This window comes from Microtus pennsylvanicus, chromosome X (assembly GCF_037038515.1).
Source record: "Microtus pennsylvanicus isolate mMicPen1 chromosome X, mMicPen1.hap1, whole genome shotgun sequence".
NCBI classification, from domain to species: Eukaryota; Metazoa; Chordata; class Mammalia; order Rodentia; family Cricetidae; genus Microtus; species Microtus pennsylvanicus.
The window spans coordinates 2462405-2475713 of record NC_134601.1 but is presented as its reverse complement, the minus strand read 5'-3'; the positions used below and the strand labels follow the sequence as shown (position 1 = coordinate 2475713).

Below are 13309 nucleotides of genomic sequence, written 5' to 3'. Positions count from 1 at the left end.
CCCCTGAGAACTTCCTTGCTATCCTGAATAATCAAGGCAACCTCCATCCCCTAGGCCTTATTCTGATCATTGCTAGGCAAGGATTATAGAAAGGAAGCCAGGGAAGGGAGAGACCTTCCGGAAATGGAAGGACTCGCTTCTAGGCCCAAAGAAGCAGAGAGAACTCCACAACTGAAGCCCCGGGCTTCCAGCCTTCTCATTTAGCAGGGGACGAAAGAGGAGAGTTCCATTTCTGAATCACAGAATCTCCTAGAATGTGGCAGACAGTATGCCTCCTAGTTGGGAGGAAGCCAAGAGGCTCTGGGTGGGGGTGGTGCAGAAGGGGTGGGGGCTTCCCTTTCTAACAAACCAGTCCTCCCTCGTCGCCCAGAAGAGGAAATGCAGTTGCAGAGGGAGGAAATAACTCCCGGCGAGGTCATACAAAGAATTGGTGGCGAGCTTGAGCTTTGGTCTTCAGGCCTCTTTCTACTGTTATACACTAGGCCTAAAGGGCAGAAGGAGTGACTTTAGAAGACACAGGGAAGCACGAGGGACTTGAGGAGCACTTTCAAAGGTGGGTAGGGTTGGAAGGGGCTGAGAGAATAAGGGAGTGGATTCCAAGCAGGGGGAAATGACAGGGGCACAGACAGAGGCAGGAACAGATGGCTTCTGTCACAGGAACAGTCAAGAGCACCTGGAGGAACCTGTCAAGGACAAACCTAGCTTCCAAAGACAAGCTGGGCTTGACCCTGAGGGTTGAACAGTGTCTTGAACAGAAACCCGATGCCGTGACTTCCCGGAGTGCAGACTTGATTCAGCGGTGAGAAATTTACTGCAGTTTCTCTGTTCGAAGGAGGGTAAATTTCAAAAACCAAGCTAGGATCTCAAGCATTTCCAACTTTTCTGTTTGTCTTGGGATCCTCCAGGCTGTCCGGGGACTCCCAGGCCAACCTCATCCTGAGGGGAGAATTCATGCACCGGACTCCAGACATTTGGTTTCCCATCAGCTACTGCTGCCAAGACTCTAGCCTCTGGGTCTTCTAATGGTTCAGGGGCTCTTTGCTTTGGTGAACTGCCCCACCACCACCACGATCACAAGACTCTGGGAGAGCTGTCAATCATTGTAAACCCCCACCCCTCCCCTGGGAGTCTTCTAACACCTTTTCCTATTGATTGGCCTCAAACTAGCTCATGTGATCTTAGCCTAGCCAATCAGAGTACTTGCTAGGGATTTGTGGTGGAGGGGTTGTTGTTAGGGGGTTTTTGAAGCAAGGTTTCACAATGTTACTCTGGGTGATCTGGAACTCACTCTGTAGATCTGGTTGGCCTCGAACTCACTGAGGTCCTCCTGCCTCTGCCTCCCAGTGCGGGGACTGAAAGCCCAAATCCCCATGCCTGTCCTTGGGTTTGTATTTGTTGGTTAAGTACTGAACCAGATAGTCTCTCCTTGGCAGGTTTTAAGTGTAGAACTGTACGTAGCAGAGCCCTCTTTCACACCCCTGTGGAGTCTTTCCTCAGTTTCCTCTTTTGTAGAGTGAAGATTGGACAAAGTGTTCGAGCTCACTCACCACCAATAAGCACCCAGAAAGAGAATGACACAGAGGGCAGGGGGCATGAGAGAAGGTAGCGTTGGGGAGGAAGGGGAGAGGAGAGGTAAGGAAAGGAAGAGAAAGGTAAGGGAAAAAAAGAGAGAGATTAGGTCCCCAGACAGAAGTTGTTCTGTGGTCATCTCCACTTGTCTGTCGGTTGCCACAATGTATATTAGACTTCTTTTTAAAACTACCCTACCGTATTTATTCATCCAACAAATACAGTCACCACGCTTTCCTACCCATGAACTAAGCAGGATGGTCTTGTTTAGTTTCTGAGGTCAAGAAAGTTCAGCTGGAGTGTAGACCATTGAGCACTTTCTGAGTGGCAGGACCGGATAGAGAAGGGAACCGAGGGGTGCCTTGCAGACCAGCTTTCCTGCTACTTAGGGGCTTAGATGGAGCAGGGTTGCCTGTAAAACATGGAGGATTTCACACACTGCCAGAAAAACTACTAGACACAATCTCTGCCTGAAGATGGTTCAGAAATGCCCTGAGAATTGTCCGGATTTGAACCCATCTTGGTTTGCAAGCAGTAATAATCAAAAAGACTGCAGAGTTTTGTTTGGGGGATTTGGAACTTTTTTTTAAAGAATTATTTTCTTTTAGGACTGTTTTTGCTCACGTGTAAGTGCTTGCTTGGTTCCTGCTGAGGTTAGAAGGCAGCACTGGATCCTGTGGAACTGGAGTTACAGATGGTCTGGAACCACGTGGAGGAGGTGGGAGCAGAACCCTGGTCCTGTGTAAGAGCAACAAGTGCTCTTGACTGTTGAGCCATCTCTCCAATCCCTTGGGGTTCTTTTCTTGTTGTTGTTTGCTTGCGTGTTTGCTTGCTTGGTTTTTTTGGTTTTTCAAGAAAGGGTTTCTCTGTGTAGCCCTGGATTCCTGGAACTAGCTCTATAGACCAGGCTGGCCTCAAACTCACAGAGATCTCCCTGTCTCTGCCTCAAGAGTGCTGGGATTAGAGGCTTGAGCCACCACCGACCAGCTTTTTTTTGTTGTTGTTGTTTATTTGGTTGGTTGGTTGGTTGGTTTGGTTTCTGTTTTAAATTACACTTTTTATTACATTTTATTTATTTTGTGTGTGCCCCTGGTGAGAGAGTGTGAGTACATGAGTTTGCATATGGCACTTGTAGAGGTCAGAGGACAAATTTTGGAGCTCCAGGAGACAGAACTCAGCTCCTCAGACTTGGTAGCAAGTACCTTTTACCCCTGACCTTAAAAGACTGGAGTTGACCCTATAAATCTGGAGTTTGAAATACTTTGATTTGCTCCATATTTTGTTGTTGTTTTCTGATTTTTTTGTTTTATTTTTTTTTTGTTTGTTTGTTTTTCGATACAGGGTTTCTCTGTAACTTTGGAGCCTGTCCTGGAACTAGCTCTTGTAGACCAGGCTGGTCTTGAACTCATGGAGATCCACCTGCCTCTGCCTCCCAAGTGCTGGGATAAAGGCGTGCACCACCACTGCCCGGCTTATTTTTATTTTTTAACTATGTATATGTGTACGTCTCTGTGTGGGTGTGTGCATATGAATGCAAGAGTCTGGAGAGGCCCGAGGCATCAGAATTCCCAGGAGCTAGACTGTTTACAGGCAGTCGGGAGCCAGTCTGCTCGGTGCTGGGAACTGACATTAAGTCCTCTGATGGGGAAGCCTTGTTAACCAATTATCTTTAAGAGGTGGGACCAAGTTAGGGTGTGGCTTTCTGGGATTCTGAGAAAAAAATAGGTGGGGCGGGCCCAAGGCCCAGGTGCGCTCCCTCTTTGGTTCCGTGCTACACAGCTGAGCTTGGACTTCTCATTATGGTTTTGTGAATTTTCCCTTTATAATAAATAAAAATATAGTTGTTTATCTTTAAGCTAGCCTGGTTAGTTCCCAAATCGAGTTAGCTTCTACAGTTGGTGCCTGATTCATGGGGCCTCTTGGTTTTGTTTTTGTTTTAAAGACAGGGTCTTGATTTGTAATTCAGCCTGGCTTTGAACTCATTATGTAGCCCAGGCTTCCATCCAACGCAACCTCTGCCTCGGATTCCCCAGTGCTGGGATTACACACATACTCTGCCAAATCTTGGGTTTTATTTTCTGGATTTGTGCGGGCTTTTGCCCCTTTTCTTGGCTTTTGTTCTGAAATGAACTATCACTGAGTAACCTAGTCAGCCTTAAATTTGTGAACCTCCCACCTCAGCACCCTGAATGCTGGGGTTACAGTTTTGTGTTCCCCATTCCTGGCCCTGATTGGTTGAGCTTTTGCAATACCTCTTGGGAGGATGGCATAGATGATTCCAGGTCCCTTCGGTAAAAACCAGTTATGAATGAAAATAGGGTCCTCCCAGGAAACAGTTTATACCCAGCCTCCTTGCCCTCTCCTGCCGCCTGCTCATTGCATCCTTTAGTCCAGTCTTTCCCAGCCCACTCCATCTTCTTGCCTTTGGCCTGAGTGGTGCGATGATCGATTGGTCACACTGGACACCTCCGCCCTTGCCTGTCTGCACATGAAGTCCATACGCCACTAGCCATAAAACAATAGCTGAAGGAAACTTGTCCAGTCCTTGCCCTTGTCCACTCACTGTCTAGGACCCAGTCAAGTACTGCCTTCCACTGAGCACTGTTTCGTCCATCTGTGCCCACCAGGACCTCCTCTGAATGCTTGCCACTTGCCATGTCCAATCACGTGCTACGAGGATGCAAAAGTTTTCGCGTGTGCCCTCTGTCTTCAGTAGAACTATTCACAAGCCGAAGGGCCCGTTGATGGGTGAAGAAACGAAGCAGCCTCACCATGGAATATTATTATGCCTTCAAAATTGCTAAAAGGGCTCCCCAGCCACTGATGGCCCAGTAGGTAAAGTGCTTGCTGTGCAAGCATAAGGAATTGTTAAGATCCACAAGGCCCAGCCAGGCGGTGGTGGCGCACGCCTTTAATCCCAGCACTCGGGAGGCAAAGGCACGTGGATCTCTCTGAGTTCCGAGGCCAGCCTGGTCTACAAGAGCTAGTTCCAGGACAGGCTCCAAAGCTACAGAGAAACCTTGTCTTGAAAAGCAAAACCAAACAAAAAGATCCACTGGGCCCGTGTAAAAAGCAGGGCGCTGCTGTGTATGTCTGCAATTCCAGCACCAGGGAGACTGGACAAAGACAGGAAGAGCCCCGGGCTGGCTGGCCAAGCAATCTAGCTGAATAGCTGACCTCCAGGTTCAGTGAGAGAACTCGTTCCAAATACTGAGTTGAGAGTGAGCGAGGAAGACATTTTATGTCGGCCTCTGCCCTCACACACATACGCACTCACATAAACACACACACACACACACATCAACTCCTTCCCATGCCAGACTGCTATGATTTAAGCCAGAACTCATGATGCATGCATTTGGGGAGTCAAGCAGGAAGACTGAGTTCAAAGCCAATTTAAACTATGCAATGAGTCTCTGTCAAAATAAAAGGAAACACACAAATACATGCATGCATGTGTGTGCGCCTGTGCTCACACACACACACACAATGGTGCTAGCAAGTTGAGCAATAGAAAGAAGAGAATTAATGACTAATGGGTATAGAATTTAGTTGGGGATTAACCTTCATCAGGCGACGAAAGGAGACAGAGACAGAGACCCACATTGGAGCACCGGACTGAAATCTCAAGGTCCAAATCAGGAGCAGAAGGAGAGAGAGCCCGAGCAAGGAACTCAGGACCGTGAGGGGTGCACCCACACACTGAGACAATGGGAATGTTCTATCGGGAACTCACCAAGGCCAGCTGGCCTGGGTCTGAAAAAGCCTGGGATAAAGCCGGACTCGCTGAACATAGTGGACAATGAGGACTACTGAGAACTCAAGAACAATGGCAATGGGTTTTTGATCCTACTGCATGTACTGGCTTTGTGGGAGCCTAGGCAGTTTGGATGCTCACCTTATTAGACCTGGATGGAGGTGGGTGGTCCTTGGACTTCCCACAGGGCAGGGAACCCTGATAGCTCTATGGGCTGACGAGGGAGGGAGACTTGATTGGGGGAGGGAAATGGGAGGCGGTGGCGGGAAGGAGGCAGAAATCTTTAATAAATAAATAAATAAATAACAAAAAATAATTTAGTTGGGGAGGATAAAACCTGTATAGTGATGTTGTGAGACTGTATAGTGGATGTCGGTAGCACAGCAATCAAAACATGTTAAACTGTATATTTTAAATAGAATCGTGAATATCATGCTATGTGTCTACTGCTATGATTTTTAATTCAAAATCTTCCAGAGATAATGATCATCAAAATTTAGGGACGCAGCTCTGTGGAAGCTCACACCTGTAATCCCAGAATCTGTGAGACTGAGACAGAGGGATTTCCACAAGTTCCAGAAATGCCTGGGCTACGTAGTGAGTTCCAGACCTTCTTGGTCTGCATAGCAAGATTGTATCTCAAAGAACAGTTTGGAGGGCTGGTGAAATGGCCCAGTGGGTGGAGGAATTCGTGGCCAAGCCTGTTGACCTGAATTCGATTGCCCTGGGACCCACATGATGACAAGAGAAAACTGACCCCTCCAAGTTGTCCTTGCTCTTCTATATTCTTTCCACGGCACATGCACACCTGTACACTCACAGACATACACACACACCTGTGTATGCGCACGCACATCTGTACACACATGCATACACACCCGTGTATATACACACACCACCAACAACAACAACAATAACAACTATTATTATTATTATTTGTCCAAAAAGTTTTTAGTGTACAGAAATTGCATAGCATGCATGAATCCCTGGATTAGGTACCTTTTATTATCTAAAACTCCAGAACCTTGGACATGACAAGCAAACGCCCTACCACTCAGTCACCTCTCCCCCGAAACCAATCTATCTTTCTTCCTCTCTTTGTTTTTTCTTTCTTTTGGTCAGGCTTTTGCTCCTTAGCCTGGCTGGCCTCAAGTTCACAGTCCTCTTGCCTCAATGTCCTCATTCTGAAATTATAGGCCTATACCACGAAGCCAAGCTGTAAATTGCTTTTCTACCCTCCAACAATGACTAATGAGCGGCATGTTGTTTTTAGTTTCTCCTTCTAGTGTAGCAAAATGTTCCAGGTTCTTCTTGCATGCTTCTTGACCCTGACCTTGAATTAGCCATTTGTCCAAAGAGCCCTGATGCTAGCAGCAGGAAGAATGTTTCAGGGTCACACTCCAGACCTTGCAGATCGTATTTCAAGCTCCAAGCTTGCTTTGCTTTCTGCTTCCCCTCTTCTGCTGTGCTGGTTAAACGCACATTCTGTTTGTTGTGCACTACAAGCACCCGAAGAGTGAGGAACTAATGTGGTTTGGCTGCTGTCTCTGCTCACGGTCTCCACCACCGAGAACGGTGACTGCTTCAGAGCCGGTGTGCAGTGACTGAAGCCGCAAGATCTATACATTTAAGCTGACAGCTGTCAAAGACGCCGTAGTAAGATGAGGTTTTCTGTGGAAGTGCGAGGGCAGACTTTGGAGTGCTCTCACCTCCCGGTCCATCTCCCAGAATCCTTTACCTTTCAATAGTGTAGCTGTCTTTTTTGTTTTATTTCAGTTTTTTCACTTTTAAATTCCAATAGAAAAGCTCAAACTTCCTAGAAAAGTTACAAAATCGGTACAAGGAATTTTTTTTATCCACTTGTTCATTGAGTAAACGTATTAGTTATGTCATAACCACTTCTGGATGAGTGTCCTTACTCTGAAAACCCCAAGTCCAAAATACAATAAAATCTGAAAGTCTCTGAGCCCTGCCATGATGTCACAAGTGAGAAATAACATGTCTTATGTCATGTAACATGTCATAGTCAAAATCGAGGCGAACTAAAGATAGTGCTTAAAGTTATCTGGATACCGTGTATTTACAGCATGTGTGGAGCTTAGCAGTCACAGAGCCCCAAGTTCTACCCACAGCGCAATTCAGTGTAGTCCTACGCTCCAGGAATCCAAATGCTTGTGAAGTGGAGGCAGGAAGTTCCAGAGTTCAAGGCCATCCTCCACTACGTAGCAATTTTGAGGCCAGCCTGAGGTGCATGACATCCTGTCTTAAAAAAGAAAAAGACAGATGGCTGTGGTGGCCTGCATCTTTAATCCCAGCACTTGAGAAGCAGAGGCAGGTGGTTCTCTGTGAATCTGAGGCTAGCCTGGTCTACATAGAGAGTTCCAGGATAGTCAGGGATACATGATAGAGAGACCCTGTCTCAATAGCAACAACAAAAGACAGACAGACAGAAGGAAAGGAGGAAGAGAAGGAGAGAGAGTGAAAGAAAAAGGAAGAGAGAGAGAGAAAGAAAGAGAGAAAAAGGAAGAAAGAGAGAGGGCCAGGCATTCATGGTGGGTCTTTAGTCCCAGTGTGCAGGAGGCAGACACAGGCAAAGGCTTGCGAGTTTGAAGATAGCCTGGTCTAGAAATCAATTTTCTAGATGGCAGAAAAATTACTGGAAGCGCTCAGACCGGGTAGCCTGGAAGATGCAAATGAGAGACCCTGCCTTAAACAAAGCAGAAGGACTGACACCTGAGTGTGTCCTCTGGCTTCCTTAGGTGTCCATCCAAACACACACGAGCACGTTCACACAGCTAAAACATCAAAAGGAAGCCAGGAGGTGGTGGCGCATGCCTTTAATCCCAGCACTCGGGAGGCAGAGGCAGGTGGATCTCTTTGAGTTCCAGGACAGCCAGAGCTGTTACACAGAGAAACCATGTCTAGAAAAAACAAAACAAAACAAAACAGACAAATGAAACACCGAAAAGGATGTGCAAGTGTAAAAGTAAGACTCTCTGTTTAAATCCAGCCAGTGAGATACTGTGAGTTAGGAGGCTGACACAGGAAGCTGAGGCAACTTATTTCATGATAAAAGCGAATCCGCAGATTTACCTAGCTTGATAGTCGTTCATTTGAATAACTAAGATGTATTAAGGCAGGGGGAAGGCATGTGATAGCAGACTGGGAGGAATCTAGCCCAGGCTTCCACTGTCCTTCGCATGAGGTGAAAGCCCACACAACATGTTTTCTGTATAGCAGCAAACTGCAGGCTTGGGCTCAATGCCTCTGCACACGGAAGCTTGCTTGGTATTGTAATGTCTGAAGCCCATATGGCTGCCGGTCACATAAACTCATGCGCTAGTGGCTGTCTATGGCCACTGAAACTCGGGGTCCCAACAATGAAAGCAAGCATACATATATGAACATATAGATGTTCAGTTGTGTGTGTGTGTGTGTGTGTTCAGTCTTTGTGCAGAGCAACCATACCAAGATGACACAGCGTGCTCTTGTATTACAAGTGTGCAGGGTGAAATCATCAATCCAGCCGTGGAGTGAGTGCTTTAGTGGTCAAGTTCCTGAGTATTCAGAGTTCTTTGGAAGCTGGGTGGTGGCGCACGCCTTTAATCCCAGCACTCAGGAGACAGAGGCAGGCAGATAACTGTGAGTTCGAGACCAGCCTGGTCTACAGAGTGAGTTCCAGGACAGGCTCCGAAGCTACAGAGAAACCCTGTCTCCAAAAACCAAAAAAAAGGGGGGGGAGTTACTTGATTAATGGGAATCATTCTTTGCATGACACTCACATAAGGGACACTTTTTCATGTAGACTGGTTGGATTCTTACATCAGCCTTCTCATATCTTAGAACGTTTTTCTCTCTTTTCGCCTTCTTCATTTTCATTTCACATGTGTGGGTGTTCCGCCTACACATTTGTCTGGGAAGCATGTGCACGCAGTTGCCCAAGGCCAGAAGAGCGCTGGGTCCTGTGGAAGAGCAGCCAATGCTCGTAAGCACTGAGCCATCTCTCTCCAGCTCCTAAAGATTTTTATTTATTGTTTTGAGACAATGCTGGCTTCAAATTTGCTATGAACAGCCTTGAATTTCCAAGGCTCCTGCTTCTATTTGCCAAGTTCTGGGGTTCTAGGCAGCATCACCACACTCCACTTATGAGGTGCTGCGTGGGGGTGGAGCCCAGGCCTTCATGTGTGCTAGGCAAGCGGTCCAACTCAGCTGCTGTGTTCCCAGGCTCACCACCACTTAGAATGAAACACAACGTCTTTTCAGTGTTCAGAGCTCTACTTTCCTTCCTCTTACCCCTCTCGCCCCATCGCCTGCCATTTTCCTCTGTCCTCCATCACACCAGAGCCATACTTGCTTCGGACTCTTTGCTGAAGTGTGGCAGCCAGCACCTCTCTCTTAGGTGTTCTCTGTAATTGCACATAGCCTGCTCCCAAACCTCCCCGACTCTGTCTATACCCCAAATATTGTCTCAGACATCTTCCTGACCATGTTACTCAAAACAGCAGCTGCTGCCGTTCCACGAACTTCCCGTGTTTCATTTCTTCAAACCTGACAATATATGCTTAACATGAATCTTGACTTCCTTTTTTACTTGTCCCCCTACTGATCCCCAACCTCAATGCTTGCTTCATGGTGGGCGTGAAGAACGATCTCCTGTTCCTTGCTGGATCCTCAGGCCTAGCTTACTGCCTGTACACAGTAGGGGCTCACTACTTGCAGAAGGAATGGATGACTGAGCTAGATATATAGAAGAGTATGAATCTTTTATTTTAACAGTTGGCCTTGTTGACGGCTCAATCCCAGCGTTCCCTGGTACTCATAGGGTGAAGCCTGGGAAACATAGCCAAAAGATTCTGCCTGGGGATATGGCCTGATTGGCAGAGTGGTTTTACCTATCACAATAAATTTCTGTATACATTCCCGGTGCCATATGAATTGGGCATGGTAGTACATACCTATAATTCCAGTACTTGGGAGATAGAGGCAGGAGATCAAAGACAAGAGTTCAAAGTCACCCACAGCTCCATAGTGATTTTGAGGCCAGCCTTGGCTACAAGAGATCCTGTCTCCAAAAAACATTTTAAGAGGTGATTGTAGTGCCCTCTTAAGGCTTCCTTTCCAATGCTATGGCAAAATACCCTGTCAAAAAGCAATTTAGTAAGCCGATGGTGGTGGCACACACCTTTAATCCCAGCACTCTGAAGGCAGAAGCAGGCGGATCTCTGTGAGTTCGAGGCCAGTCTGGTCTACAGAGCGAGTTTCAGGAAAGACTCCAGAGTTACACAGAGAAACCCTGTCTTGAAAAACAAACAAAAAAAGCAACTTAATGGAGAAGGGCACTGTTTTGCCTACAGTCCATCATAGCAGTGACGTCATACAGCATCAAGAGCTTGAGCAACATTTTCACATCACATCCATAGCCAAGAGGAGAGCTAAATGAACACACAGATGACCAGTGCTCAGACAACTTTCTTTACTCTTCTTCTTATGTGGTTTGACTTTCAATGTTCTAGAGGGTCTTGCTCTGTTCTCTCGCTGCTTCAGAACTCCATATATAGCCTAGGCAGACCTCCAGCTCACAGCTGTCCCCCTGCCACTGCCTCCTGACTTCTCAGATTAAAGGCATGGGTCACCATTGTTCTTGTCTCATTTTAAGGACTTTTATTATCTTGAATTATGTGTAGGTGTGGGTGTCTTCGTGTGGACATGAGTGTAGGCACCCGCAGATGCCAGAGACATTGGATTCCCTGAAGCTAGGGTTCTGGGTGGTTGCGAACCACCTGGTGTGGGTGCTAGGAACTGAACTTGGAGCCTTCAGAAGGGCAGCAAGTGCTCTTAACCTCTCAGTCATCCTTCCAGTCCTGTGGCTTTCTCTACTCTTCCATACATCAGACAACAGATGAGGGGATGGTGTCAGATACTTTCAGACTGGGACTTCCGGTGTGAATCAAGGCAATCAAGACACTCTCCCACAGACGTGCCCACAGGCCAAGCACTCATTGACACTCTCATAGTGGATGATTCTAGATTTCACTCAGTGGATTGGCCATCAGAAGAGGCTGTTTTGTAGGATTTTTTCTCTTTGTTCCTGATCAAAAGTAAGATATATTTACAAAGGGCCGCTAAAAAATGAGAAAAGAATACTGTGTGCTAGAAAGCCCAGATCACGTGGACTAGAGCTTAGGAAGAGATAGCCAGGAACTACGTGTTTTCTGCAGGGCTACTGGCCCACAGTGGCTGTAGGTAGTACCTGGGTCAAAAGGGCTCTGTCCCCATGGATAACTTGGCCACATCCAAATGACTTACTTTACTATTTATGTTCTTTGCCTATTTTTCTAGGAAAATTCCTTTGAGTGCATATTTTCAATTTTTGTATATTAAAAAATCTTGTCTATAAAAATATTTCATTTTTCTCTCTATTTATTTTCATCTTCAAATGAGTTTCTTTCTTTTTTTAGTTGTATTTGCACTTGTAGAAATATTCCTCTTAACTGATCCAACATTTTTGTTTTTGGTTTTGGTTTCTTGAGACAGGGTTTTTCTGCAACTTTGGAGCCTGTCCTGAAACTAGCTCTGTAGACCAGGCTGGTCTCGAACTCACAGAGATCCGCCTGCCTCTGCCTCCCAAGATTAAAGGCGCTGGGATTAAAGGAACGCACACTACCGCCCGGTGACTGCCCCCACATTTAAGACTTATTTATTTTATGTTGGCCTACATGTGTACCACATGTCTGCCAGCTGCCCATGAAGACCAAAAATGGGTATCAGATTCTCTAGAACTGGAATTGCAGACAGTTGTGAGCCACCATGTGGGTGATTGGAACTCAAACTGGGTCCTCTACAAGAGCAATCAGTGCTCTTAACTGCTGAACCATCTCTCCAGCTCTAGTTTTGTGTTTTCTATCATTGAGAAGCAGTTTTTAATGTATACTCAACTCTTTCTGTGCTTTGCATTTGGTTCTGGCCATGGATATCAATCTTAGAAAGGTCAAAAATGTAGCTAAGTTGGTGTAGTGCTGGCTAAGTTGGTGTAGTGCTGGCCTAGCATACACGAAGTCCTGGATTCAAGCTCCAGCCCTACATGAAGTAGGTATAGTAAGTAGCACACGTCTCTAATCCCAGCCCTTGGGAAATAGTCAAGAGGACTAGAAAGCCAGGGTCATCTACTAAATACCAATTTTGAGGCCACCCGGTAAGACATAAGACCATATTTCAAAATAACAAGAGAAAGTCTTACACCTAGGCTGGAGAGATGGTTCAGTGCTTAAGAGCGCTGGCTGCTCTTTCAGAGGACCCAGGTTCAATTCCCAGCACCACATGGCAGCTCACAGCTGCCTGTAATTCCAGTTTCAGGAGATCTGACACCCTCACACACAGGTGTATATGCAGGCAAAACATGAATGCATATGAAATAAAAATAAATAAATAATCTTTTGAAGTCTTACCTAATCCAGAGTGATAAAAATTGTTCTCCAGCGTTTTCTCTGGGTACTGGCATGAGTTGATCTTTATCCTTGTGAAACTATCAGCACACCTGTCTGGTGACACCAGACATTTACTATGCACTTATACCAGGTCCTGTGCCCATGGAAAGGTGAGCCCCTGGGAGATAAGTGCTAGTGGGAATCTTGTTCTCGCGAGTGGGGTGCATAGAGACAAGGAAGCTGGTTGCTCATCTAGGGCTGTACAGCTAAGGAAGCCCAGCTCCCCTGATGTCCCAGCCTACACAGGATTAGTGTCAGGATTCAGCTTGGTGCACATGAAGTCTTTGGAGGACGAGGCAGTCAGTGGGCTACAAAGGGGTTATAAAACTATTACCGATGACCTTAGGAAACATTATTTGTTTTGTGTGTGTCTCCATGTCACACGTGGAGGTCAGGGAACAAATTACCGGAGTCAATTCTCTATTTTCTTCCACTCTGTGCGTTCCAGACAGGCAGGCTTAGTGGCAAACTGAACAGTCTTTCCAGCCCCATGAATATG

General features: G+C 46.4%; 1 long non-coding RNA gene across 1 annotated transcript; it reads left to right on the top strand.

Moving 5' to 3' along the window:
• Positions 1–422: 422 nt before the first annotated feature.
• LOC142841094 (uncharacterized) lies at positions 423–5551 on the top strand. Its single transcript, XR_012909014.1, has 3 exons — positions 423–553; positions 2178–2287; positions 4197–5551. It is a non-coding gene; the product is annotated as an uncharacterized LOC142841094 (long non-coding RNA).
• Positions 5552–13309: the final 7758 nt, after the last annotated feature.